Genomic DNA, 6,000 nt, shown 5'->3' on the forward strand with positions numbered 1-6,000 from the left:
CCACTTACTCCCATATTCCAACCTTACCCTTATTCACGGCCCTATGGCCCGAGCCAAGCCACGAGCCAAGCCCGAGCCCGGCCCGAGCCCAGCCTGCACCTGCTGCTGCTGCTGTGGTGTGGTGCGGCTGCGGCTGCTGCTGTGCCTAGCCGCGGCTGACCGTGGCTGCCAACACGGTGCGCCGGCTCGTCTTGCCCCTAGCATTCGGATGCTCGGGGCACTCCGATGCTAGGGGTATGTTCGGGAATATTGTTGATTTATTATTATTTTGCGCGTCTCGTCTTTTATTATTTAGACTCGACTTCCGACAATCGGTTTCGACGCTCTAAGCTCGAATTACCGACGTCTAATTATTTAACACTCGGGCGACGAATTAATTTCTTCCGAATTAATTCATCGAGTTGGTTCGCATATATTTGCTTGGGTGTGACCTGAAGGGTTCAGTCAAGATTAAGCTGTAATATTAATTATATTAATATTATTGATCGGAAGCGGCCTCCACCCAGGCATTCCGATCACTTGACCTTACTGAATATATTAGCTTTCTAATAATTTTGAACCCGCTATCAGAATAATACACTTGTTCGAAGGACACTATTCCTTTCAATCTCCCACTTGTCCTTCCGGACAAGTGTGCATTTAGTTTATAGCCCTTATCCTATGTCTCTTCATGTCTCTTCATGAACTACAGAGTAAGATTACTAGTCATCTTTGTTACGTCCAGAAGTGTTTCTTGAAATCCGAGTTTGACTTTCAATAAGCAGATGATTTCTAAAATCCATCTGAGCACGGCCATGCATTTTTCACAGTCTCACTCTTTGAGAGGCCTTGTAAACAACAAGACATGTTCCCTATTGTTAGTAGGGGGACATTTCATGTCTTGTAATGTAGCTTCTTTTACTAAGAGGAATCACCCGCCCAATATATGTCTTTATAATCCCCTGTTACGGCGGACGTTTGGCGGATACCAAAGCGGACCAGTACTCAAACAAGAGATCTCCCACTACTCATGGTCAAAGGAAAAGAGTTCCGATAGTAATAATGAGAAAATACTTATGACGATTTTTAAATATCTTAAAGTATCCTCATAGGTCGATCCAGTATGGTTCTAAACCAATACCTATGCAAATGATTTATATCCTCGTAGCACAAGAAATGGTGCTATAAATCATACTACACACTAATCTCTGATGGTCATCAATCGTCCACAAAATATGACCTTGATTAGGGATAATTTTCGATTAAAATATTCAATGTTCACTTAATAGGTGTTTCTTTATCCAAGCCATTGACTTGATACCCTATTTTGAATATTTATTAAAATCGAATGGACTCATTATTTAATTCTAAACCACAATTAAATAGAGACGGAGTGATTTAAATTGCATGAAAAATTTTAATTACTCCAAAACTGAATGGTTCATCATAGTGCTTTACATCAACATTGTTCAAAATTTGATTAAAGCACTATAAAATGGAATTCAAAGCCAGTACATGACATGCTTGATTCCCATTGCCTCAATGTGTTTGTTGTGCTTCACTTGAGGCAAAGGTTTAGTAAGTGGATCGGCTACATTGTCATCCGTTCCAACTTTGCAAATTCTGATTTCACCTTCTGACTTCCATTCTCGGATCATGTGAAATCTCCTCTGGACATGTTTGACCTTCTGATGTTCTCGTGGCTCTCTAGCCTGAGCAATAGCTCCATTGTTGTCACAATAGAGGTCTATTGGACCCTTGATGGAGGGTACAACACCAAGTTCATCAATGAACTTGCGAATCAAAATTGCCTCCTTGGCTGCCTCAGATGCTACCAAGTACTCGGCTTCAGTTGAAGAATCAGCGGTTGTGCTTTGCTTTGCACTATTCCAACTAAACGCTCCTCTATTGAGACAGAATATGTATCCTGATTGTGACTTAAAGTCGTCTCTGTCTGTCTGGAAGCTTGCGTCGGTATATCCCTCAACAACCAATTCATCTTTACCACCATAAACCAGGAATTTATCCTTGTTCCTTTTCAGGTACTTTAGAATATTCTTGGCCGCAGTCCAATGCGCCTCTCCTGGATCTGATTGGTATCGGCTCGTAGCACTTAAGGCATATGATACATCAGGCCTAGTACATATCATGGCATACATGATCGATCCAATAAGCGAAGCATATGGAATTCGACTCATCCTTTCTCGCTCATCAGGTGTCTTTGGACACTGCTTCTTGCTTAAGGTTATGCCATGTGACATGGGTAGGTGCCCTCTCTTGGATCCTTCCATTTGGAATCGAGCCAGTACCTTATCGATGTAAGTACTCTGACTCATTCCAATCATCCTTTTTTATCTATCCCTATAGATCTTGATGCCTAATATGTACTGAGCCTCTCCCAAGTCTTTCATTGAAAAACATTTCCCGAGCCAAGTCTTTACAGGCTCTAGCAATGGAATGCTATTTCCAATGAGAAAAATGTCATCGACATATAAGACTAGGAAGCCGATGTCACTCCCACTGACCTTCTTGTAAACACAAGACTCATCTGGATTCTTGATAAAACCAAACTCACTAATGGCTTCATCAAATCGCAGATTCCAACTTCTGCTTTCTTGCTTTAATCCATAAATGGACTTCTTAAGCTTGCATACCTTCTTAGGATTATTCTGGTCGACAAAACCTTCAGGCTGTGTCATATACACAGTTTCTTCCAAAATCCCATTGAGGAAGGCGATTTTGACGTCCATCTGCCATACTTCATAATTGTAATATGTAGCAATCGCTAGAAGAATTCAAACGGACTTAAGCATAGCAACTGGAGAAAAGGTTTCATCATAATCAACGCTGTGAATTTGCCTGTAACCTTTTGCTACCAGCCTTGCTTTGTAAATAAATACATTTCCATCTTTGTCGGTTTTCATCTTGAAAATCCATTTACATCCGATAGGTGTATAACCTGCGGGTAAATCAACCAAGTCCCATACTTGATTTTCAAACATGGAGTCCATTTTGTATTTCATGGCCTCTTGCCGTTTTGCAGAGTCGAGGCTCGTCATAGCTTGATTGTAGGTTGTCGGCTCATCTCCATCCACTACTAGGATGTCCAGATCTTTGGTTAATACAACACCGAGATATCTATCAGGTTGAGATCTTGGCCTAGTCGACCTACGTAGGGTAATGGACTGAGAATTTGCAGTGTCGGGTTGACTTTGCATATTTTGACTTTGACCAATGTCAACAGCTGCTTGGTAAGCACTTTGATTGTCAACTTGTCCTTGTTGCTCGTCCTCTCGAACTTCGTCGAGTTCGATTTTCCTCCCACTTGTCATTTTGGAGAGATGCTCCTTCTCCAAGAAGACACCATCACGAGCAACAAACACTTTGTTCTCGGATTTGTTGTAGAAGTAATACCCTTTGGTTTCTTTTGGGTAACCCACAAAGTAAACCTTGTCAGATTTCGGATGAAGTTTATCAGAAATGAGTTTCTTGACATAAGCTTCGCATCCCCAAATCTTGAGAAAAGACAACCTTGGCGGTTTGCTTGTCCATAATTCATATGGAGTCTTTTCCACTGCTTTTGACGGAGCACAATTTAGAGTGAGTGCCGCAGTTAAAAGTGCATGTCCCCAGAAAGAGATTGGAATTTCACTAAGACCCATAGTAGATCGGACCATGTCTAACAGGGTTCGATTTCTCCTTTCAGATACTCCATTCCATTGAGGAGTTCCCGGAGGTGTCAACTCTGAATGTATTCCATGTTCTTTCAGATGGTCATCGAACTCTTGGCTCAAATATTCGCCACCTCGATCCGATCGAAGCGCTTTGATTTTCTTGCCGAGTTGGTTTTCAACTTCTTTCTGAAATTCTTTAAATTTATCAAACGATTCAGATTTGTGCGACATTAGATAGACATAACCATATCTACTAAAGTCGTCCGTGAAGGTTATGAAATACCGATAACCACTCCTTGCGGGTGTACTCATTGGTCCACATACATCGGTGTGTATTAGTCCCAATAAGTCACTGGCCATTTCTCCTAACTTGGAGAATGGTTGCTTTATCATCTTGCCTAATAAACATCCTTCGCAATTCTCAAAGGACTCTAAATCAAATGAGTCAAGAATACCCTTTTGTAGAAGTTTCTTGATGCGTTTGATGTTAATGTGGCCAAGGCGACAATGCCACAAGTAAGTTTGACTAGACTGTGTAGTCTTAGCTTTCTTTGTATTGGTATCAAACATTTGTCTAAAAACACGTGAAAGTGTCATTCCATAAATATGTTCAAGACATCAAAACAGAAGGTCTTGATTTGATGAAAATGACGTCCAACGTCGGAAATACATCACAAGTATGGTAGATAAAACTCAATAATTTCTACTTCTTTAGACAAAACATGAGATTACAAGTTTCTCTTGGATAGATCACTTCCATACTACTTGTGAACTCGATTTCCTCTTGAAAAAGCATGGCTCACTTAGTTCCTGAAAAAGGAGTGTTGTGAGTCAATTTTCCGGTATCTAATACCTTATAAAATTGCTTATATTCAAGTGTATAAGATGATACCTGAGGTTGAGGTTACTTTTCCTTTCACCTCATCATCCAGATACATGCCGCATTCTCTTTTGTAGTGTCCGGGATTACCATAATAGAAGCAGCGCATCTTCCTTTTATCTTTGAACTCCTTCTTCCTTGGTCTAAGGGAAAAGTTAGCCTTCTTGCAAGAATAGGTCTTTTGGAGCTCTTGGATGACTTCCCTTAAGGACAGAGTACCCCTATTGGCGGTGAGACGCTTCTTAAGCCCCACATACCCCGACTGAAGAAAGCTGAGAAGCATGTGAGCCGCTTGCTCGTCTTCCACCGGTTTTCCAATTAGCTCCAGATGGTTGAATAACCTTGTCATGTTAATTACATGAGCTTGAAGTGGCATTCCGGGCCTAAGTCTCGCACTGTAGACTTTTCCCCAAACCTCTTGTCTTTCTTTCGAGAGACATCTTTCTTGCGGTGGCTTGATCCTCATTTTGGAGAGTGACCTAGTCACATTCTCCACATGACCATCATAATTTCCCCTAGCACTCTTGGTGACCCTCATATTGACTACATCCTCAAGAGCTTTGAGCATCATGTCCGAAAAATAGCCGGAGAAAACCCCTCTCCATTGATCCGGGATGGAGTTTTCCATGAGTTTAGAAACTCTCTTGCAATCTATACTCCATTCTGCATGAGCTTCATCACTCATGATCCCTTTCGAGTAGAAACTAGGGATCGGAGTGTCCAAGATATTCTCTAGGTAGCAATTACTGAGTGTCTTTCGGAGTTCATCTTCCCATTCCTTAAAGTTCACCAAATTGAGCAAAAATGGTAACTTTTCGGGAAGTTCCGGGTACATAAGGTTGTTGTCTTTAGTTGAAGACATGATTCTACAATTGAAAGAATTTTAATGAAAAACCATTCAAAATACTTAAATAAGATTGAATTTTATTCATGCAAATTTTCAATACTTATTTAACGTCTTATTCACTCGTAAAATTTGTCCCTATTTTGTGAAAATAAGGCGATTCCAAGATCCGAAGAAACAAAGACTGGTTAAGCATGCTTTGGCTTGTCTTAAACACTCAATCTTCTTGGGTAAGCATTTCTTTGCTAATGGCTCTAAGCCACTCTTGGTTAGATAATCGTCGCATCTAATGCATCTTTGACGATATATATATATAAGGTCTAATTAGTGCATCGGTATATGTGCAAAATCAATATTAAAAATCAATCAATAACTATATATACTAAATGACACATGTCATTTCTTGGTGTGTTCATGTAGGGAATATTTGAAGCGTTATCCCTAGCTTGAACCCCACTGTGATCATACACTAAAGTACGGTGGCGTCCAAAGGGAAAGAAGCTAGAGCAAAAGAGTCACCAACAAGTTTTAGGAACTTGTAAACCGTTCACGAGGTGATGGTTACACCCCTTAACGATCCAAGAGACCGTCAACTTCAATAGGTCTTGAAATATGACTGGTAG

Source organism: Chenopodium quinoa, unplaced genomic scaffold (assembly GCF_001683475.1).
Source record: "Chenopodium quinoa cultivar QQ74 unplaced genomic scaffold, ASM168347v1, whole genome shotgun sequence".
Classification (NCBI taxonomy): Eukaryota; Viridiplantae; Streptophyta; class Magnoliopsida; order Caryophyllales; family Amaranthaceae; genus Chenopodium; species Chenopodium quinoa.